At 46.5% G+C, this 23,538-nt stretch overlaps 1 protein-coding gene across 15 annotated transcripts in view; it reads left to right on the forward strand.

Annotated features, from left to right (window-relative positions):
- Positions 1-7,161: 7,161 nt before the first annotated feature.
- Positions 7,162-23,538, forward strand: part of DUSP12 (dual specificity phosphatase 12) — a 696,805-nt gene continuing 680,428 nt past the window's right edge. For 7 of the 15 annotated variants that reach the window (XM_069231051.1, XM_069231059.1, XM_069231050.1 and 4 more), the window contains exon 1: positions 7,181-7,291. The gene's annotated coding sequence lies outside the window, so the exon portion shown is untranslated. Of the gene's footprint in view, positions 7,292-23,538 lie in introns of all 15 variants that reach the window. The other 8 variants (XM_069231049.1, XM_069231054.1, XM_069231057.1 and 5 more) reach the window with 3 other exon arrangements.

Below are 23,538 nucleotides of genomic sequence, written 5' to 3' on the forward strand. Positions count from 1 at the left end.
CTGGGGTCAAGCCAGGCTTGTCCCAGGATGGCAGAACAAAGGACTTCCTCTGAGAGAGGGTGTTACACCCTCTCCCTTTGGAAAATGGTGTGAAGGCAGGGGAGGAGTAGCCTCCCCCAGCCTCTGGAAATGCTTTCTTGGGCACAGATGTGCCCAATTCTGCATAAGCCAGTCTACACCGGTTCAGGGGACCCCTTAGCCCTGCTCTGGCGCGAAACTGGACAAAGGAAAGGGGAGTGACCACTCCCCTGACCTGCACCTCCCCTGGGAGGTGTCCAGAGCTCCTCCAGTGTGCTCCAGACCTCTGCCATCTTGGAAACAGAGGTGCTGCTGGCACACTGGACTGCTCTGAGTGGCCAGTGCCACCAGGTGACGTCAGAGACTCCTTGTGATAGGCTCCTTCAGGTGTTGCTAGCCTATCCTCTCTCCTAAGTAGCCAAACCCTCTTTTCTGGCTATTTAGGGTCTCTGTCTCTGGGGAAACTTTAGATAACGAATGCAAGAGCTCATCCGAGTTCCTCTGCATCTCTCTCTTCACCTTCTGCCAAGGAATCGACTGCTGACCGCGCTGGAAGCCTGCAACACTGCAACAAAGTAGCAAAGACGACTACTGCAACTCTGTAACGCTGATCCTGCCGCCTTCTCGACTGTTTTCCTGGTGGTGCATGCTGTGGGGGTAGTCTGTCTCCTCTCTGCACTAGAAGCTCCGAAGAAATCTCCCGTGGGTCGACGGAATCTTCCCCCTGCAACCGCAGGCACCAAAAAGCTGCATTACCGGTCCCTTGGGTCTCCTCTCAGCACGACGAGCGAGGTCCCTCGAATCCAGCAACTCTGTCCAAGTGACCCCCACAGTCCAGTGACTCTTCAGTCCAAGTTTGGTGGAGGTAAGTCCTTGCCTCACCTCGCTAGACTGCATTGCTGGGAACCGCGACTTTTGCAGCTACTCCGGCCCCTGTGCACCTCCGGCGGAAATCCTTCGTGCACAGCCAAGCCTGGGTCCACGGCACTCTAACCTGCATTGCACGACTTTCTAAGTTGGTCTCCAGCGACGTGGGACTCCTTTGTGTAACTTCGGGTGAGCACCGTTTCACGCATCCTTGTAGTGCCTGTTTCTGGCACTTCTCCGGGTGCTACCTGCTGCTGAGTGGGCTCCTTGTCTTGCTTGACGTCCCCTCTCTCTCCTGGTCCAATTTGCGACCTCCTGGTCCCTCCAGGGCCACAGCAGCGTCCAAAAACGCTAACCGCATGATTTGCAGCTAGCAAGGCTTGTTGGCGTTCTTTCGGCGGGAAAACACTTCTGCACGACTCTCCACGGCGAGAGGGACCCTTCCACCAAAGGGGAAGTCTCTAGCCCTTTTCGTTCCTGCAGAAACCTCAGCTTCTTCTGTCCAGTAGAAGCCTCTTTGCATCCACAGCTGGCATTTCCTGGGCAAATGCCCATCTCCGACTTGCTTGTGACTTTTGGACTTGGTCCCCTTGTTCCACAGGTACCCTAGATTGGAAATCCATCGTTGTTGCATTGTTGGTTTGTGTCTTTCCTGCATTATTCCTCTAACACGACTTCTTTGTCCTTAGGGGAACTTTAGTGCACTTTGCACTCACTTTTCAGGGTCTTGGGGAGGGCTAATTTTCTAACTCTCACTATTTTCTAATAGTCCCAGCGACCCTCTACAAGGTCACATAGGTTTGGGGTCCATTCGTGGTTCGCATTCCACTTTTGGAGTATATGGTTTGTGTTGCCCCTATCCCTATGTGTCCCCATTGCATCCTATTGTAACTATACATTGTTTGCACTGTTTTCTAAGACTATACTGCATATTTTTGCTATTGTGTATATACTGTATATCTTGTGTATATTTCCTATCCTCTCACTGAGGGTACACTCTAAGATACTTTGGCATATTGTCATAAAAATAAAGTACCTTTATTTTTAGTATAACTGTGTATTGTGTTTTCTTATGATATTGTGCAAGTGACACTTGTGGTACTGTAGTAGCTTCACACGTCTCCTAGTTCAGCCTAAGCTGCTCTGCTAAGCTACCATTATCTATCAGCCTAAGCTGCTAGACACCCTATACACTAATAAGGGATAACTGGGCCTGGTGCAAGGTGCAAGTACCCCTTGGTACTCACTACAAGCCAGTCCAGCCTCCTACAATGTTGATGTCGTGCTTGCGTACGATGTCGGCGAGGGGGCTCATGTAGACATTGAAGAGTGTCGGGCTGAGCGATGAGCCTTGAGGTACGCCGCAGATGATCTCGGTGGGGTCTGAGCGAAACGGTGGGAGGTAAACTCTTTGGAAACGGTTTGAGAGGAAGGAGGCGATCCAGTCCAGGGCCTAGCCTTGGATCCCGGTGGAGCGGAGGCGGGTGATTAGTGTGCGGTGACAGACGGTGTCGAAGGCAGCCTAGAGGTCGAGGAGGAGGAGGGCGACTGTTTCACCGTTGTCCATCAGGGTTCTGATGTAGTCTGTGACTGAGATGAGGGCGGTTTCCGTGCTATGGTTGGTTCGGAATCCGGTTTGTGAAGGGTCGAGCAGGTTGTTGTTTTCCAGGAAGGTGGTCAGCTGTTTGTTGACGGTCTTCTCTATTACCTTGGCTGGGAAGGGCAGGAGAGAGATGGGGGCGGAAGTTTTTCAGGTCGCTCGGGTCAGCCGTAGGTTTCTTTAGTAGGGCGTTGACTTCGGCGTGTTTCCAGCATTCGGGGAAGGTAGCAGAAGAAAAAGAAGAGTTGATGATGGCCTGGAGGTGCGGGGCGATGATGTCGTCGGCTTTATTAAAGATGAAGTGAGGGCAGGGGTCCGAAGGGGCGCCGGAGTGGATAGAGTTCATGATGGATTTGGTTTCTTCAGTGTTGATGTGGGTCCAGTCGTTGAGGGTGATGGCCGGGGGTGCGGGTTCGGTGAGGCTTGGTTGGGTCTGGTGTCCGAAGCTGTCTTAGACATGTTACATGGCCATGTTCGGAGTTACCATTGTGACGCTATACATAGGTAGTGACCTATGTATAGTGCACACGTGAAAAGGTGTCCCCGCACTCACAAAGTCCGGGGAATTTGCCCTGAATGATGTGGGGGCACCTTGGCTAGTGCCAGGGTGCCCACACACTAAGTAACTTAGCACCCAACCTTCACCAGGTGAAGGTTAGACATATAGGTGACTTATAAGTTACTTAAGTGCAGTGGTAAATGGCTGTGAAATAACGTGGACGTTATTTCACTCAGGCTGCAGTGGCAGGCCTGTGTAAGAATTGTCAGAGCTCCCTATGGGTGGCAAAAGAAATGCTGCAGCCCATAGGGATCTCCTGGAACCCCAATATCCTGGGTACCTCAGTACCATATACTAGGGAATTATAAGGGTGTTCCAGTATGCCAATGTGAATTGGTGAAATTGGTCACTAGCCTCTTAGTGACAATTTGGAAAGCAGAGAGAGCATAACCACTGAGGTTCTGGTTAGCAGAGACTCAGTGAGACACTTAGGTGGTCATTCCAACCCTGGCGGTCAATGACCGCCGGGTTGGAGGACCGCGGGAGCACCGCCGACAGGCCGGCGGTGCTCCCAAGGGCATTCCGACCGCGGCGGTAAAGCCGCGGTCGGACCGGCAACACTGGCGGTCTCCCGCCAGTGTACCGCCGCCCTTTTGAATCCTCCAAGGCGGCGCAGCTAGCTGCGCCGGCGAGGGGATTCCGACCCCCCCCTACCGCCATCCAGTTCACGGCGGTCCGCCCGCCGGGAACCGGATGGCGGTAGGGGGGGGTCGCGGGGCCCCTGACAGTGGGGCTTGGCAGACAGTGAAATACGCGACGGGTGCAACAGCACCCGTCGCACCTTCCCACTCCGCCGGCTCGATTACGAGCCGGCATTCTCGTGGGAAGGGAGTTTTTCCCTGGGCTGGCGGGCGGTCTTTTGGCGACCGCCCGCCAGCCCAGGGAAAAACTTAGAATACCCTCCGTGGTCTTTCGACCGCGGAGCGGTATTTCGGAGGGGGAAGTCTGGCGGGCGGCCTCCGCCGCCCGCCAGACTTAGAATGACCCCCTTAGTCATCACACAGGGAACACATACAGGGCAAGCTTATGAGCACTGGGGCCCTGGCTGGCAGGGTCCCAGTGACACATACACTAAAACAACATATATACAGTGAAATATGGGGGTAATATGCCAGGCAAGATGGTACTTTCCTACAGTGCATACCTGGGTAGGTAGCCAATCCCCCCTCTCAGGGCTATTTAGGGTCTCTCCTCTCGGTGTTTCCTCAGATTCAGTTTGCAAGGCACCTCCAGGACTCCTCTGCATCCTCCAGCTTCTGACCGTCGGATCAACCGCAGACTGCTCCAGAAAACGCTGTAACTGCAACAAAGTATCCAGGATGACTCCTGTGACCTGCAACTTCAGCTCCAGCCAGCGTTTGCAACAGTTTCCAAGTTGTGCATTCTCTGAGGACTGCCTGTCTTCACCCTGCACCAGAAGAACCGAAGAAATCTCCCGTAGAGTGACGGAGTCACTTCCCTGCTTCTGGAGGCACCCTTCATGACGATGACAGGAACTCTGGGACTCCTCTCCTGACGACGAGTGTGCTCCCTGGAACACAGGTAGTGGACCGAAGTGACCCAGACTGTCCAAATGTCCAGCTGTCCAAATTTGGTGGAGTTAAGAGCTTGCCTCCCCGTGCTGTGACCGTACCCCTGTGCATCACGTCTTCTGCAGCTCCTTGGGCTTCTGTGAACTTCTTCCAAGAATCCTTCATGCACAGTATAGCCCGGGTCTCCAGCACTCCATCCTGTGACGCTCAACTCGCTGAGTTGTTTTCCGGCGTCGTGGGCCCTTCCTTTGTAGTGCTGTGACGGATTCACTTTGCATCTTCTTTGTCCCCGTGTTCTGGTACTCCTGGGGGTGCTGCTTGGTCTTCTGAGGTTTCTCTGAAGTGCTGAGAGCCCACTCTGTCTCCTCAGTCTGAGTTGAGACCCCCAGGTACCTCCTGGGTCCAGGTAGCTCCTTTTTGACGCAAACAGTGTACTTGCTTGAACCAAGCCTTGTTGGCGGAATCCTGCGATGCAAACAGCCGGCATCCAACTACACGACGTGGGACATCTCCTGCACGAAGCAGAAACCCGTGGCCATCTTCTTTGGTGCTCTTCTGTACTTTTCTTCTGACCGGAGAATCCACTTTTGCACCTTCTTCTAGGTTGGCAGGGGCTCCTGTTCTTCCTGGACTCTTCTTCGACTTCTGGACTTGGTCTCCTCTCTGCACAGGTCTTCAGGTCCAGGAATCCATTGTTTGTTGCTTGCAGCCTCGCTTGGTTTGTGCAAAATCCTTTATCACGACTTGTAGTGTGTTCTGAGGAAACTTGCTGTACTTTACTCCTGCTTTCCTGGGCTCTGGGTGGGGTACATTACTTACCTTTGGTGTTTTCTTACACTCCCAGCACCTCCCTACACACTACACTTGCCTCGGGGGGAATCCGACTTTCGCATTCCATTTTCTTAGTATATGATTTGTGTTGCCCCTAGGCCCATTGCAATCTTTTGTATTTTCTACTGTTTGCACTATTCTATAACTGTTTACTTACCTGATTTTGGTTACTAGTGTATATATTGTGTATAATACTTAACTCCAGTAGGAGTATTGCCTCTAAGATATTTTTGGCCTTGTGTCACTTAAATAAAGTACCTTTATTTTTGGTAACACTGAGTATTGTATTTTATTGTGTATAGGTACTGTGTAACTATAGCGGTATTGCAGGAGCTTTGCATGTCTCCTAGTTCAGTCTAAGCTGCTCTGCTACAGCTACCTCTAGACAGCCTAAGCTGCTAGAAACACTGCCTACATTTCACTAAGGTGGATCACTGGACCTGGTATAAGGTGTAAGTACCTCTGGTAGCCACTAGAAACCAGGCCAGCTTCTCACAGCGCATAATTATTCTTGCTACTAAATTTGCACTGTAAATTAGAATGTGTAAAAGCTTAAGTATTGCTTAGGACAGCCAGTGATGTTTCTATATGTTTACCATTTGATTTTAAGATTAACCTACATGACATTAGCATTAGCATTGTTAAATATAGGGAAATTAACATTTTAAGTTTTACATAAAGGTGTGGTTATTCATGACTGCGAGGTCATGGGGTGTGACAGTTACTGACTCATTGATTATTAATGTTATTGATTATGATTGATTATTAATGTTAGTGATTGGTTATTGATTATTGACTGTCTGTACTGGATCTATGGTGGGAACGTCTTAATTGCGAGTCAAAAGGTTCATCAGCCTATTCGCGTCCCCTTGTAAGTTACTTATTAAGGTCTGACGTGCTAACACTATCCTGACTACTCTGCCACCCTGCCGGAAAACAACATGCAGAAGGTCCTCTAATCATCGAAAACTGCCGCCAGCCAGAGCCAAACACTCTTGCCGAGAGCTGTCTGTGACTCTCCATCCGCTCTTGACACAGCTTTAAACTGCAACTGTAGCCCGCCGCCCTCCTCCCCGGCTGCATCCCCAACATACTTCGCAGCTGAAGACTGTGTAAATAAAGCTAGCTGGCGAATCGCTCAGCTTTGAGACCCACTCCCAGGTTGGTACTGGTGTGGAATGATAGAATTCAGGTGAGGGGTCTGCTCATACCTGGAGGTGATACTAAATAGAACTGGAAATCATGTGTATTCATTTGTAACCTGCCATGTATTTGTTTACTTTAAGTAATAGCCGTGGATCCGCTTCAGAACACATTTAAAAATGCTTTCTATTTATATTTGTTCTTTGAAGTATGTACAGATAAAGGGTAAACATTAACCAGCTTTAGATGATTTTGCTCATTTTTGTAGCAGAGCCGGAACATTAAAATATCTGCCCTGTGATTATTTGATCTCTGCAGCATGCGCTTAACTGTATTATGGCGCAATACAGTGCAATGGCATGAGGGGGGGGGAGACTTTTATGACGATTTCTTTACTTTTATATCTTCTGGACACACAAATTGTTTGGTATCAGTAGCATAACCTTCCATTATGCATGCGTTGGGTACATAAGATACATATGTAAACGTCAAAACCCTTTTCTTTTATCGTCCCTTATGCTTCACAGAAAAACTACAGTGGATTTCCGCTTTGCAACTCCTGTACAAGAAGTCTCGTGTCACTAGCGTAGCCAGTCAGAATCAAGAAGAGATGGACCAATCACATACAGGATTCCATTTGTGCTGCAGCGTATCGCGAGACGACGATCATACTGTCTTCCGAGCATTTTGTGGAGAAACTGCACCACGTTTTGGCTGGATTTGAGGCAAACTTTTGCACTGGTGAGTTTATGCGCGTGCTCCAGGTTAATCCTTAAAAATAGTATTGCTCCTGCTTAAGTTGTGGACAGTTTTTGAGATCCGGTAAATCACTAAACAGTAAGCAACGGCAGCATAACAAACCTGCTGCCTGCTTGACAGAATCTGTGCTCATCTGACTAGACGTAACAGCCAGTGTTGGAATTGGAAATAAATTACTCCGGTAACCCATACTAATTTGTTACCCAGTATGTGGCAGAGGAAACAGGGGGAGCCGAACCACGGGTCTGTCCTTGTGCTGGAGCCGACCCCTGCAAATGTGTGTTATGTAAATCGTGCAACAAGCCACGTAAGAAATGATAGTCTTTTCAGAGTTCAAAAAGTGTATTTCTTTAGCACGTGGAAGATTTGACATTAATAGGTTACACTATAACATGCACTGAGAAGTACTTATTAGAAATAATAGTTTTGTACAGCTAGTAGTCTAAACTCATATTCGAAAGTGTTTAGTACTTAATTGGTCACAAGAGTCTTGATTTCAAAATATCTTGTGCAGTTATGAAGCCCGCTGCAGAGATCTTTGTATGGCCAGCACGTTTGGGGACTTACAAGAGCAGTAAGATAAAACTGGTGGTTAATGCGGTCCTGTGAGAGTTCTGTGTTTTGTCCAGTCACAGTTGTTACTCATAAAGTAGCACAGAGCATTAATGTGCCTGATTCAAAGCACATTGTGTAACATGCAGATCACTGCTTTGTATTTCAAATAGATAGGTAAGCGAGCTACTGCTTTTTTCACGTACATTGTTTTGTGACTTCCTGATCATCAGTTGCAACCCTTGTAAAATGGCACAGCCATCTATTTACTGGCATCATCGAGCTGCATCCAAACTGTAAGTCCTAACTTTAGATCCTTATTGCTTTTTTCAATCTGCTGTTATCCTGACATTGCAAAGAAGAGCTCTTCTGGCAGCAATAAACGTCTCAGGCCACCCAAATCACTGTTATGTTTCATATACTGACTTAGTGTTTCTCCTGACCGTTCACTCTCAATATATAATGTCTAAAAGAATGGATGATATGTGATTACTGCATCACATAATCCTCATTGTTTTATATACCATTTTTACATTGAATTACACTCTCGCCTGATTTATTGTGTTTTTTTGTGTCATGAAAAGGGCTCTGATCCCCTACACTGGGATGACTAGCTCTGTAAAAGAACTAAATAAAAAATAAATTGGTAGGTGCAATTTAAATCATTATTAGTGTAATTACTCATACACATAGATAAATTGTGCATTCTTACAGTGCATGCATGTAGGAGGCTAGCCTTGCTTGTAGTGGGTACCAGAGGTACTTACACCTTGTGCCAGGTACAGTTATCCCTTATTAGTGTAGAAGAGGTGTTTCTAGCAGCTTAGGCTGATAGAAGGTAGCTATGGCAAAGCAGCTTAGGCTGAACTAGGAGACATGTAAAACTCCTACTATACCACTGGTGACATATGCACAATATCATAAGAAAACACAATACACAGATATACTAAAAATAAAGGTACTTTATTTTTATGACAATATGCCAAAAGTATCTCAGTGTGTACCCTCAGTATGAGGATGAGAAATATACACAAGATATATGTACACAAACTAACATTATGCAAGTAATAGCAAAAGGAAGTAATGCAAGCAACGTAAAGTTACAGTAGATTGCAATAGGAGCACACAGGTATAGGGGCAACACAAACCATATACTCCAAAAGTGGAATGCGAACCACAAATGGACCCCAAATTTATGTGAGCTTGTAGAGGGTCGCTGGGACTGTAAGAAAACAGTGAGGGTTAGAAAAATAGCCCACCCCAAAACCCTGTAAGGTAGGTGTAAAGTGCACCTACAACCCCCAGAGAGCACAGAAGTCGTGATACGGGGATTCCACAAGGAAAACCAACACCAGCAATGCAACAACATTGGATTTCCAGACCTGAGTACCTGTAAGACAAGGGGGCCAAGTTCAAGAGTCGCAACAGTGTCGAGAGTGGGCAGGAGCCCAGGAAATGCCAGCTGAGGGTGCAAGGAAGCTGCCACCGGATGGAAGAAGCTTGGTGTTTTGCAAGAACGAAGAGGACTAGGAACTTCCCCTTTGGAGGATGGATGTCCCACGTCGTGAAGAAGCTTGCAGAGGTGTTCCTACGCAGAAAGACCGCTAACAAGCCTTGCTATCAGCAAGTGTCGCAGTTAGGATTTTTTGGATGCTGCTGTGGCCCAGGAGGGACCAGGATGTCGCCATTTGGATGAGGAGACAGAGGGGGCGCTCAGCAAGTCGGGGAGCCCTCACAGAAGCAGGCAGCACCCGCAGAAGTACCTGAACAGGCACCTGGAAGAAGAGTGAACCGGAGTCCACGCGAAGTCACAAAAGGGAGTCCCACGACGCCGGAGGACAACTCAGAAGGTTGTGCACTGCAGGTTAGAGTGTCGGGGACCCAGGCTTGGCTGTGCACGAAGGAAATCCTGGAAGAGTGCACAGGAGCCGGAGCAGCTGCAAATCACTGGGTACCCAGCAATTCAGTCTAGCGTGGGGAGGCAAGGACTTACCTCCACCAAACTTGGACTGAAGAGTCACTGGACTGTGGGAGTCACTTGGACAGAGTTGCTGAGTTCCAGGGACCACGCTCCCCTTAGGGTGCTCCATGTCAATCGCCTAAAACCCTTCCATGACAGGGCTATTCTCACCCTGCTCATGGCAACAGATGAAGGACAGGAAGATGAGAGTGACCCTCTCCCTGATCTCTTCTCTTCCACAGAACAGGATGCTCTAGTGGAAGGTGTAGTTTTGGCAGGCTGTCTTACTGCTGAGCAAAAAGACAACTGCATAAATCTCCTAGGTCAGTTTTCTGAACTCTTTTCAACTGTGCCAGGCACCACATCTTGGTGAGCACACAATAGATACTGGAGACAGCATGCCTGTCAAAAGTAAAATCTATAGGCAGCCTGACCATGTCAGGGACTGCATAAAACAAGAAGTTCAGAAAATGCTTGAACTAGGAGTGGTTGAACATTCTAAAAGCCCATGGGCCTCTCCTGTGGTGCTTGTACCAAAGCCTCACTCCAAAGATGGAAAAAGGGAGATGAGGTTTTGTGTAGATTACAGAGGTCTCAACCAGGTAACAAAAACTGATGCTCACCCAATACCCAGGGCAGATGAGCTCATAGATACACTGGCATCTGCCAAGTATCTGAGGACCTTTGATGTGCCTGCAGGGTATTGGCAGATCAAGTTATCAGAGGATGCTAAAGCAAAAACTGCATTTTCGACTATTGGAGGGCACTACCAATTCACAGTAATGCCCTTTGGTTTGAAAAATGCACCTGCCGCTTTTCAGAGGTTGGTGAATACAGTCCTGCAAGGGTTGGAGGCTTTTAGTGCAGCATATCTGGACGATATAGCTATCTTTTGCTCCACCTGGGATGATCACCTGGTCCACCTGTGGAAAGTTTGGGAGGCCCTGCAAAAGGCAGCCCTCACTATCAATGCTTCAAAGTGCCAGATATGGCAGGGGAAATTGATTTTTCTGGGACACCTGGTAGGTGGAGAACAGATTGCACCACTTCAGGGGAAAATCCAAACAATCATGGATTGGGTTCCCCCTACAACTCAGACCCAGGTGAGAGCCTTCCTAGGCCTCACTGGGTATTACAGGAGATTCATTAAAAACTATGGCTCCATTGCAGCCCCAGTTAATGATCTCACTTCCAAGAAGATGCCTAAAAAGGTATTGTGGACAGCTAGCTGTCAGAAAGCTTTTGAGGAGCTCAAACAGGCCATGTGCACTGCACCTGTCCTAAAAAGCCCATGTTACTCCAAGAAATTCATTGTTCAAACTGATGCATCTGAATTAGGGGTAGGGGCAGTCTTATCACAACTCAATTCTGAGGGCCAGGATCAACCTGTTGCTTTTATCCACAGGAGGTTGACCCCTAGAGAAAAGCGTTGGTCTGCCATAGAGAGGGAGGCCTTTGCTGTGGTCTGGGCACTGAAGAAGTTGAGTCCATACCTGTTTGGCACTCACTTCATTGTTCAGACAGACCACAAACCTCTACTTTGGCTAAAACCTCTACTTTGGCTAAAACAAATGTAAGGTGAAAACCCTAAATTGTTGAGGTGGTCCATATCTCTACAGGGAATGGACTATACAGTGGAACATAGACCTGGGAGTACCCACTCCAATGCAGATGGACTCTCCAGATATTTCCACTTAGACAATGAAGACTCATCAGGTCATGGCTAGTCTTATTGTCCTTCGTTGGGGGGGGGGGGGGGTGGAGTTGTGTAGGAAAGTACCATCTTGCCAGGCATGTTACCCTCATATTTCACTGTATATATGTTGTTTTAGTGTATGTGTCACTGGGACCCTGCCAGCCAGGGCCCCAGTGCTCATAAGTGTGCCCTGTATGTGTTCCCTGTGTGATGACTAACTGTCTCACTGAGGCTCTGCTAACCAGAACCTCAGTGGTTATGCTCTCTCTGCTTTCTAAATTGTCACTAACAAGCTAGTGACCAATCTCACCAATTCACATTGGCATACTGGAACACCCTTATAATTCCCTAGTATATGGTAATGAAGTACCCAGGGTATTGGGGTTACAGGAGATCCCTATGGGCTGCAGCATTTCTTTTGCCACCCATAGGGAGCTCTGACAATTCTTACAGAGGGCTGCCACTGCAGCCTGCGTGAAATAACGTCCACGTTATTTCACAGCCATTTACCACGGCACTTAAATAACTTATAAGTCACCTATATGTCAAACCTTCACCTGGTGAAGGTTGGGTGCAAAGTTACTTAGTGTGTGGGCACCATGGCACTAGCCAAGGTGCCCCCACATTGTTCAGGGCAAATTCCCCGGACTTTGTGAGTGCGGGGACACCATTTCACACATGCACTATACATAGGTAACTACCTATGTATAGCGTCACAATGGTAACTCCGAACATGGCCATGTAACATGTCTAAGATCATGCCATTCTGGCATTGGGGAGACAATTCCCTGATCCCCCGAGTCTCTAGCACAGACCCGGGTACTGCCAAACTGCCTTTCCCGAGGTTTCACTGCAGCTGCTGCTGCAGCCAACCCCTCAGACAGGTTTCTGCCCTCCTGGGGTCCAGGCAGGCCTGGCCCAGGAAGGCAGAACAAAGGACTTCCTCACAGGGAGGGTGTTACACCCTCTCCGTTTGGAAAAAGGTGTCAGGGCTGGGGAGGAGTAGCCTCCCCCAGCCTCTGAAAATGCTTTGATGGGCACAGATGGTGCTGGGGGAGGCTACTCCTACCCAGCCTTCACACCTATTTCCAAAGGGAGAGGGTGTTACACCCTCTCTCAGAGGAAGTTCAGGGATCCCCCAGCTCTGCTCTGGCGCGAAACTGGACAAAGGAAAGGGGAGTGACCACTCCCCTGATCTGCACCTCCCAGGGGAGGTGCCCAGAGCTCCTCCAGCGTGCCCCAGACCTCTGCCATCTTGGATTCAGAGGTGTGCTGGCACACTGGACTGCTCTTAGTGGCCAGGGCCAGCAGGTGACATCAGAGACTCCTTCTGATAAGCTCTTACCTGTGTTACTAGCCTATCCTCCTTCCTAGGTAGCCAAACCTCCTTTTATGGCTATTTAGGGTCTCTGCTTTGGGGAATTCTTCAGATACCGAATGCAAGAGCTCATCAGAGTTCCTCTGCATCTCCCTCTTTACCTTCTGCCAAAGGATCGACCGCTGACTGCTCAGGACGCCTGCAAAACCGCAACAAAGTAGCAAAGACGACTACTGGAACCTTGTATCGCTTCATCCTGCTGGCTTTCTCGACTGTTTCCTGGTGGTGCATGCTCTGGGGGTAGCCTGCCTCCTTCTTGCACAAGGAGCTCTGAAGAAATCTCCAGTGGTTCGACGGAATCTTCCCCCTGCAACCGCAGGCAACAAAAGACTGCATCACCGGTCCTCTGGGTCTCCTCTCAGCACGACGAGCGAGGTCCCTTGAATCCAGCAACTCTGTCCAAGTGACTCCCACAGTCCAGTGACTCTTCAGTCCAAGTTTGGTGGAGCTAAGTCCTTGCCTCCCCACGCTAGACTGCATTGCTGGGTAGCCAGTGATTTGCAGCTGCTCCGGTTCCTGTGCACTCTTCCAGGATTTCCTTCGTGCACAGCCAAGCCTGGGTCCCCGACACTCTAACCTGCAGTGCACAACCTTCTGAGTTGTCCTCCGGCATCGTGGGACTCCCTTTTCTGACTTTGGGTGGACTCCGGTTCACTCCTCTTCCAAGTGCCTGTTTCGGTACTTCTGCGCGTGTTGCCTGCTTCTGTGAGGGCTCCCTGACTTGCTGGGCACCCCCTCTGTCTCCTCATCCAAGTGGCGATATCCTGGTCCCTCCTGGGCCACAGCAGCATCTAAAAACCCTAACAGCGACCCTTGCAGCTAGCTTGCGGTCTTTCTGCGTGGGAACACCTCTGCAAGCTTCTTCACGACGTGGGACATCCATCCTCCAAAGGGGAAGTTCCTAGTCCTCTTCGTTCTTGCAAAACACCAAGCTTCTTCCATCCGGTGGCAGCTTCCTTGCACCCTCAGCTGGCATTTCCTGGGCTCCTGCCCACTCTCAATACTGTTGCAACTCTTGGACTTGGCCCCCTTGTATTAAAGGTACTCAGGTCTGGAAATCCAATGTTGTTGCATTGCTGGTGTTGGTCTTCCTTGCAGAATCCCCCTATCACGACTTCTGTGCTCTCTGGGGGTTGTAGGTGCACCTTACACCTACCTTACAGGGTCTTGGGGTGGGCTATTTTTCTAACCCTCACTGTTTTCTTACAGCCCCAGCGACCCTCTACAAGCTCACATAGGTTTGGGGTCCATTCGTGGTTCGCATTCCACTTTTGGAGTATATGGTTTGTGTTGCCCCTATACTGATGTGCTCCTATTGCAATCTACTGTAACTTTACATTGCTTGCATTACTTCCTTTTGCTATTACTGCATATTTTTGGTATTTTGTACATATATCTTGTGTATATTTGGCATCCTCAAACTGAGGGTACTCACTGAGATACTTTTGGCATATTGTCATAAAATTAAAGTACCTTTATTTTTAGTATATCTGTGTATTGTGTTTTCTTATGATATTGTGCATATGACACCAGTGGTATAGTAGGAGCTTTGCATGTCTCCTAGTGCAGCCTAAGCTGCTCTGCTATAGCTACCTTCTATCAGCCTAAGCTGCTAGAAACACCTCTTCTACACTAATAAGGGATAACTGGACCTGGTACAGAGTGTAAGTACCCCTTGGTACCCACTACAAGCCAGGCCAGCCTCCTACACTAGCCTGTTAGTGACAAATTTGGAAAGCAGAGAGGTCATAACCGCTGAGGTTCTGGTTAGCAGAGCTTCAGTGAGACAGGCATCACACAGGGAACACATACAGGGCACATACTTATGAGCACTGGGGCCCTGCCTGGCAGGGTCCCAGTGACACATAGACTAAAACAACATATATACAGTGAAATATGGGGGTAACATGCCAGGCAAGATGGAACTTTCCTACAATGCAAATCTCTTACATGGGGGAAGGATGGGGTTGAACAAAGTCAAAACCTGCCTCTGAGGCATAGTTGTTGAGAAGTATGCATGAAGTGATCAGGTATATGCTTTTATTTTTATTGTTGCATTCTCCTCAATATGTTAGGATCCAGATGGCCCCCAGAAAGGATAAACCATGAACAAAAGATGGTCCTTTAGATAAGGCCTTTGTTTGTGGCTGACCGTAAGTGAAAATAAGAAAGCCCCCTTATTTCTTGCAGGTTGCTGAATGGAATGCAGACAATGTGTGGGTGCTGTCAAATTGCGTCCTGCTCTTAGAGAAGGATAACAAGACAAATTCAACATATTTTCCTGGGTCAGCCCTATCCCAGATCTGGCCTAGAAACAGTACTCTGAACTGGGATCCAGCACGATCCCCATATTTTCCACTACTGATAACAGCTGTTTCTATTTAGTATTGAAATTACCTTTTAGACAAAAAGTTGACATTTTTCAGAGGTGCGATGTTTTCCTTTTAAAAATGCCACTGCGTCTTGTTTTCTAGTTCTATTTTAATTACCCTAAACTGCATTTTAAAATTCAATAGGCCTTTCAGAATAATCTACTTATAATGTTCAGGTAGAGAGATAAAACAGCGTAATTTTTTAACAATTTCTCTGCAGTGAATGAAGCAAATTAAAAGAGCACCTTATTGTACCTGCCAAGTTGATGTATAACTCCTTCAGAGAGACATTCGTGTTTGCCTTTTGCACTGCAGTTTCTTGCTTTCCGGGATCTATATTTTAGCGTTAACCCAATTATGATTATGGACATGTTCTTCCCAGCATGCAAAAATAAAATTATTTTCTAAAAACGAAAGGATTTGCTCAAGGTACGACAAATGACATGGTCACATGACAGCTTTGCATTAGTAATATCAGAACTACTGGTTAACATCAGCACAGCTCACCTTTTGAAACCTGAAATCCTGAGTTCATGGGACAGGTACTTACAGTTGTTCCAAAGCCTTTCTGTTTAGCACTCTTCACTTTGGATTTTGGCAGACTATGCATGGTGGCCCAAAAGTACCAGAATACATATTCATGTGTCTGTTTGGGACGGAAAAGTCTTCTGCATGGTATAAGATGGGAAAAGAGTTGACTATATGCTTGATCTTTGGCAATCACAGTTTAGAAATGTACATTCCGAAAATTTGAGCAAGGAAAACAGAACATTTCCACAAATTAACACAATAATCACTGGTGTTGATATAATCCTTAGTAAGCCCCCACCTAAGCATTCAAACCTGTCACCATCATTACTAAAACCATTTTCAATCTCACCAACCCAGGAACCTACAGATTACTGAAAGACATGTTCTTCCAAAGCTTTGACTTCACCCTAAAGATACGCTGTCAGCAACATATCATCACTGTGTAAGGTTATTGTTATCTGGGTGAAGGTGCAGCACTCTCTCACCTTCAAATCCCTGTAATTACCACCTTACTTCGCTAGAACGATATCAAGCACTAAGCGATTTTGCATAATCATCACATGCATAGCAGTTCATTTATTTATATGTGTTAATGCACCTGCAGTGTCTAGTGTCAATAATCTTCTAATTTTCACATCATTCATAGCAACACCAATAGATGGACTCATATCACTTAAGACATCTGGCACAACCTGACCAAAAACGCTCTTCACTCTCTTCAATCCAACAGCATCACACATCTCATTCACATGGTAAACCGTAGGGAATACTAAAGCAGGATAACAGGTACCGACTCATTTACGAAGCAGGTTAAAATAAGAAGCATTACCACACAAATAACATTCCTCTAAGTATTGTTTCTTCACCAACTAGAAACTCGTCATTAACAACATATTTTCTCTCACACACACTCTTTCCCACAAACTCTATTGACTTAACTCCTGTGGGTTCATGATGCACCATGCTCACTTCATCCTTTCTCTCATGCATCATAGCCCACTTTGGATGCAAATTTGATGCTCTAAAATCCTCTTAAGCCTTAATCTATTCTCTTATTTTCCTTTCATCCTTCCAGTCTCTCAATTTTCACCTTCCTCTCATTATCTTTAACAAATGTATGCTCCCCTTTACTCACACATATTCCCCCTTTAATAATTACGATAGTTTGTGCAACTATATTCACATATTTACTAAAAGTTATCGAATACCCAGGATCTCCGTAAACAGGAAGGTCTTCCAGTGAAACATTGAAACCCGACAGTTATGGCATCAGAAACTACTGCTTACTAAATGTACTAAGAAAAATATTGCAAGATAAGCTATTGATCATTGGCAGTTGGTGATAAGTAGCTCCTTTTCAGGCTAAAATGTGCACACTAGATAGTTGCTACCCCCATAATATCTATATACTCACCCCAATAAATGTGCATGTACATTATTATTAGCCTCGTGGGTGCTGCGGATGTGCTGAACAAGTCCATAGCAACTCCTCAGCACATACCCTGCACGGCCTGGCATGATAGGGGGCACCAGGGGATTTCCTTTTACTGCTTTCGGCTTTGAAAGCAGTGAAAGCAAAATAAGCTGATTAGCTAATTTACGTTCACTTATGTTGGTGCCCAGGGGCATATCTCAGCCCTCTGAACACTGATGTAGATGAGACGAAGTAGCTCTGGAAAGGGGAGAGTCTCCCCTTTCCAGTGGTATCTTTTCCTAGTGGATCCCTGCTTGGCAAGTGCCACAGGAAGGTGACCACCAAGCAGAGATCCACCCACTAAATACAAGGGACTATTTTTGAGGGGGGAGTGCACCCAGCTATGGGATTGTGCTTCCCCCAGGCCATTAAAACCTTTCTGCCCTCACCCAGGTGGGTAAAAAGACGTCTTTGCCAGCAATCTGTCTCCCGGGACAGAAAGACCACTTGGCGCCAGAGAGGTATCTCTTATAAGTACAAGTAGTGGTGCTGGTCTGAGCAGACAGCGGGCCAAGTCCCCACCTCCAAATCACCTCAACAGTCTTTCTGTACCCCTCCTCAGGGGAAGAAAGAATGCCTTTACTACCAATCTGGCCCCCTCCTGGAGGGCGGAAAGGCCACGAGGCCCGCAGGAAAGTACCATCTTCCTTGGCATGTTACCCCCATTTTTATGTCAGTATGTTTTGGCCTGTCTCACTGAGATCCTGCTGGTCAAGACCCCAGTGCTCATAGTTTATGGCCTAATGTGTGTGTCTGTAAACTGCTTGACTGTGTCACTGAGGCTCTGCTAATCAGAACCTCAGTGCTTATGCTCTCTGTTTTTAAATTTGCCACTATAGGCTAGTGACTTCATTTACCAATTTCAGTTGGCACACTGGACCCCCTCTTAAAAGTCCCTAGTATATGGTACCTAGGTACCCAGGGAATTGGGGTTTCAGGAGATCCTTTTGGGCTGCAGCATTTTTTTTGCCACCCGTAAGGAGCTCAGACAAGCCCTTCCACAGGCCTGCCATTGCAGCCTGTGTGAAATAGTGCACACACTATTTCACAGCCATTTTCACTGCACGTAAGTAACTTATAAGTCCCCTATATGTCTAACCTTCACTTGCTGAAGGTTAGGTGCAAAGTTACTAAGTGTGAGGCCACCCTTGCACTATCAAAGGTGCCCCCTCATAGTTCAGGGCCATTTCCCGGAACTTAGTGAGTGCGGGGACGCCATTACAGGCGTGCACTACATGTAGGTCAATACCTATATGTAGCTTAACAATGGCAACTCCAAATATGGCTTTGTGAGGTGTCTAAGATCATGGAATTGTCCCCCCATTCCAAATCTGATATTTGTGAGCCAATTCCATGCATCCTGGGGGCTCCAATATGGACCCCTAGTACTGCCAAACGAGCTCTCTGAGGCTTGCACTGCAGCTACAGCTGCTGCCACCTCACAGACAGGGTTCTACCCTCCTGGGGTCTGAGCAGCTCAGTCCCAGGAAGGCAGAACAAAGCATTTACTCTGAGAGAAGAACTCCCTCTCCCTTTGGAAATAGGTGTTACAGGCTGGGGAGGGGTAGCCTCCCCCAGCCTCTGGAAATGCTTTGAAGGGCACAGATGGTGCCCTCCTTGCATAAGCCAGTCTACACTGGTTCAGGGACCCCTTGTCCCCTGCTCTGGCATGAAACTGGACAAAGGAAAGGGGAGTGACTACTCCCCTGTCCATCACCACCCTAGGGGTGGTGCCCAGAGCTCCTCCAGTATGTCCCAGACTTCTGCCATCTTGCTTTGCAAGGTGTGGGGGCGCTCTGGAGGGCTCTGAGTGGCCAGTGCCAGAAGGTGACGTCAGAGACCCCTCCTGACAGGTCCTTATCTGATAAGGTAGCCAATCCCCCTCTCAGGGCTATTTAGGGTCTCTCCTGTGGGTTCTCTTCAGATACTTCTTGCAAGTTTCCAGCAGGAATCCTCTGCAACTACTACTTTATCCTCTGACCTCAGATCAACCCCAGCCTGCTCCAGGAACTGCTGTAACAGCAACAAAGTATCCACAAGGGATACTTTTCCTCTGCAACTTCAGCTCCAGCAACAGCTGCAACAGTTTCCACGGTGTGCACGCTCTGGGGACTCCCTGTCTTCATCCTGCACTAGACGGACTGTAGAAATCTCCAGTGGGGTGACGGAGTCACTCCCCTGCTCACGTAGGCACCTTCCAAGTTGACGACCGGTACTCTTGGACCCCTCTCACAGCGACGAACGTGCTCCTAGAATCACAGAGGGTGGCCTCCATTGACACAGACTGTCCTGAGGTCCTGCTGACACAGTTTGGAGGAGGTAAGACCTTGCCGTCCCTGAGAGTGACAGTACCCCTGTGCACCGCGTCTTCTTCACCTCCTGAGGCCTCTGTGCACCATTTGCAAAATTCCTTCATGCACAGCTTGGCCCCGGTCCCTAGCACTCTATCCTGCGATGCTCAACTCGCTGAGTTGACCCCCGGCGGTGTGGAACCCTTCTTTGTAGTGCTGCACCAACCGCGTTTTGCACCTCCTTTGTCCCCGTGTCCCGGGACTCCAGTGGGTGCTGCCTGGCATCCTGATGGTTCTCTAAAGTGCTGAGAGCTCCCTCTCCCTCCTCACACAGAGTTGAGGCCCCCCGGTCCCTCCTGGGTCCAGCCAGCTCCATTTTGAAGCAGAACACACATTTGTCGTAACCAAGGATTGTTGGTGACTTCCAACACAAAATCACGTCTGCATCCATCTTCACGTCGTGGGACATCTTCTGCATCACACAGAAACCCGCTGGCATCTTCCTAGGGTGCATTCTTGCAGTCTTCATCCAACCGTTGTCTCTTCTTTTCTTTTGCACCCTCTTCTTGGTTGGCAGGGGCTTCTGTCCTTCCTGGAACGTCTTTCGACTTCTGGACTTGGTCCCCTTCTTTTGCAGGTCTTCAGGTCCAGGAATCCAGGAGTTGTTGTTTGCAGACTTGGTTGGTTACTGCAGTAATCCACATCACGAGGTGTAATGTGTCCTAAGGAAACTTGCAGTACTTTACTCCTGCTTTTCTGGGCTCTGGGACGGGGTAATTTATTTACCTTTACTGTATTCTTACTCTCCCAGCGATTCTGCACACACTACACTTGTCTAGGGGGGAATTTGTGATTCGCATTCCACTTTGTTAGTATATGGTTTGTGTTGCCCCTAGACCTATTTTCTCCCATTGCGTTCTATAGTATTTCCTAGTGTTTGCACTATCCTATGACTATTTACTTGTCTAATTTTGGTGTCTAGTGTATATGTTGTGTATAATACGTACCTCCAGAAGGAGTATTGCCTCAAAGATATTTTTGCTACTGTGTCAGCCAAATAAACTACCTTTTATTTTTGGTAACACTGAGTATTGTCTTTACTTGTGTATAAGTACTGAGCTTTGCATGTCTCCTAGTTCAGCTTAAGCTGCTAGAACACTACTACTTCACTAATAAGGGATAATTGGACCTGGTATAAGGTGTAAGTACCCAAGGTACCCACTACAAACCAGGCCAGCCTCCTACAAGGCGCCGGGGAGTTTTTTAATTTTATTTGTTTTACCGGAAAGGAGTGTGTGCTTGCACACACATCAGGCCAAGAAACCGCCCCCCCCCCCCCCCCCCCCCCCCCAAATGACCCTTACAGTCTGTCTGGGCAGAAAGGGGGATTTCACCTCCGATCTGCCCTAGGGGGTAGAAAGCCCACTAGGCACAAGATTCTATTTCTTGTTGTTGCAAGGGGCTGGGCTGACTTCTCCCAGATATAGGGTTAAGCCCCCACCTCCAAATGTCTCAAACAGTCTTTCTGCTTACCTCCCCTGGGGGCAGCCAGGAGGACCTTACTTCCAATGTACCCTGGAAGGGACAGAAAGGCCACTGGACACCAGGGAATTGTTTTTGTGTCATATAAAAAGGGCTTGAGGAGTTAACCCACAATCTGGCCAAGGGTGTCAGAAAAAACTGTTGTGCCCGTTCTGAACTAAGGGCAAGGCGCAATGCATTGGTGAGCCACACCATTTTTTTTTGTGGGGGGGGGGCTGGGCTGGTGTATAGTTGCTATTTCATGCCCGGGGGGGGGGTGGGGGGGGATTTGGGATAAACACCCTCAACCCTCCCCAGGGGGGCATAAAGACTGGTGCACTTATTCTGAGGTGGAAGCACAGCGTGACGCATTGGTGGGCCACGCCACACATTTTTTTTGTTTTTGTGCTGCCATAGGCCACCACCCCCCTCCCTCCCTTTCAAACATAAGGGTTTGAGGGGCAAAGAGGGGACTAGATGCTAAGGAGATTTGGTTTATAAAAAAGATTGGGAGTGGGTTCTTGCCTATTTTGACATCAGGACTACTCCCATCCCTAAAAGCATCCCTATTGAATCTCTGACAGAATATCGACAATATTTTGACCAAAAATATAGGAAAAAATATTGATTACAAAAATATTGTTTTCCTTTATTTCTAATGGTAAGTACAAAAATATATAAAATTATAAAAATTTTACATTAATATCACTAAAAACATACAAAATATCATTTTTAAATATACATTGTTTAAAATAGTAAATCTTTATTTTTTATATATAACAATAAAATGTAAATAACATTTAACTATTACATAATATATATTTATATAAACACATGTTTAAAAATATATATAGTAACACATTTTACAAGCATTTACATTTTGTAATTTTTTTAAGTGCTGTTACAGAAGCATATTATAAAATGTTAAATCGATTGCAAAACATTAAAAAACAAATTAATATAAAAAGTAATGTTCAGAAAAAACATCTACGTTAAGAATTATATATTTGTGTGTGTGTATATGTAAAAAATAAACAAATAATAATAGATATATTAAAAATAAATATTATGAAAAGTCCAACAATAATAGATATACTATTCCCACTCCACCCTGTGCACATTAGGGAAACCATTGGCCTTCGAAGGGTTAACATTTACTATTCTTACTCCAGTCTTTGCAACTGAAGCAAAATTGTTAGACTGCGGAGGGGCAACATTTACTATTCTCACTTCAATCTGTGCCATAGTAAGGAAAGAGTTGGACTTCAGAGGCACTAACGTTACTGTTCCCACTCCAGTTTATTCACCAGTAGGGATAGCATTGGACTTCTGAGGGGGGGGAATTTTACTTTTCCCTCCCCAGTCTGCGCAACAGTATGGAAAGCATTGGACTTCGGCAGAAAAATTGCTATTCCCACTCCAGTCTTTGCAATTGTAGGGAAGGCGTTGGAATTTGGAGGGGTTACATTCACTATTGCCTCTCCAGTCTGTGCAACCGATGGGAAAGTATTTCACTTTAAACACAAAAATTATCTAAATAGCCCTATTAATTTTCAACAAATATAAAACTCGTAATAAGAAAAAAGTAATCAAACTATATAAAAATCAACAAACAATTTACGTAATTGTTAATTTAATAATTACCAATTCAAATATTTTTACTGAATTACCTTTCCACACTATACCTCCACAAACCTAGCAACCCACCCGTAAATATAACTAAAATAGTTTAACACAGCCAACATAATTAGTAATTACACACATAATTATTCATAAATTACTTTAATAACTTCCCATCCTATGCCCCTACAAACTCTGCATCCTACACCCAATGTATAACCAAAAAAAGTATAATTATTAAACAATTGACATCATTACTAATCAATTACATGTTTACTAATCAATAATTATTACTTATTTAACTTCCCACCCTAACCGTTACGAACACTGCTACCCGTACCTAATAGATTGCTAAAAAATATTGTTAGACAATTTACATAATTAATAATCAATTAAATAATTACATACCAAGCAACCCACACCTAATATACAACTACAATAAAAAAATGTAATTATTATACAATTTAACACTAATTATATATTTAATAAAAATAAATTAATATATAATTATTACTCAATTAACTTCCTACCCTATACCCCTACAAACCCAACAATCCGCACCTAACGTATAACTAAAAAATTTAACTGTAGGAATTTGCCTCTCTAAATACTATCCCAAAGTGAGAGGTAGTGTGCACAGAGTCTAGGGGTTCCCCCTAGAGGTTGATAATGGCAAAAATAGATAATATTAATGCTCTATTTTGTGGTAGTGTGGTCGAGCAGTAGGCTTATCAGAGGGTATTGTTAAGCATTTGTTGTACACACACAGGCAGTATATTAGGAACACACATGCAGAAACTCCTGGCCAATAGGTTTTATATAGAAAATTTATTT

This window comes from Pleurodeles waltl, chromosome 4_2 (assembly GCF_031143425.1).
Source record: "Pleurodeles waltl isolate 20211129_DDA chromosome 4_2, aPleWal1.hap1.20221129, whole genome shotgun sequence".
In the NCBI taxonomy this organism is placed as follows: Eukaryota; Metazoa; Chordata; class Amphibia; order Caudata; family Salamandridae; genus Pleurodeles; species Pleurodeles waltl.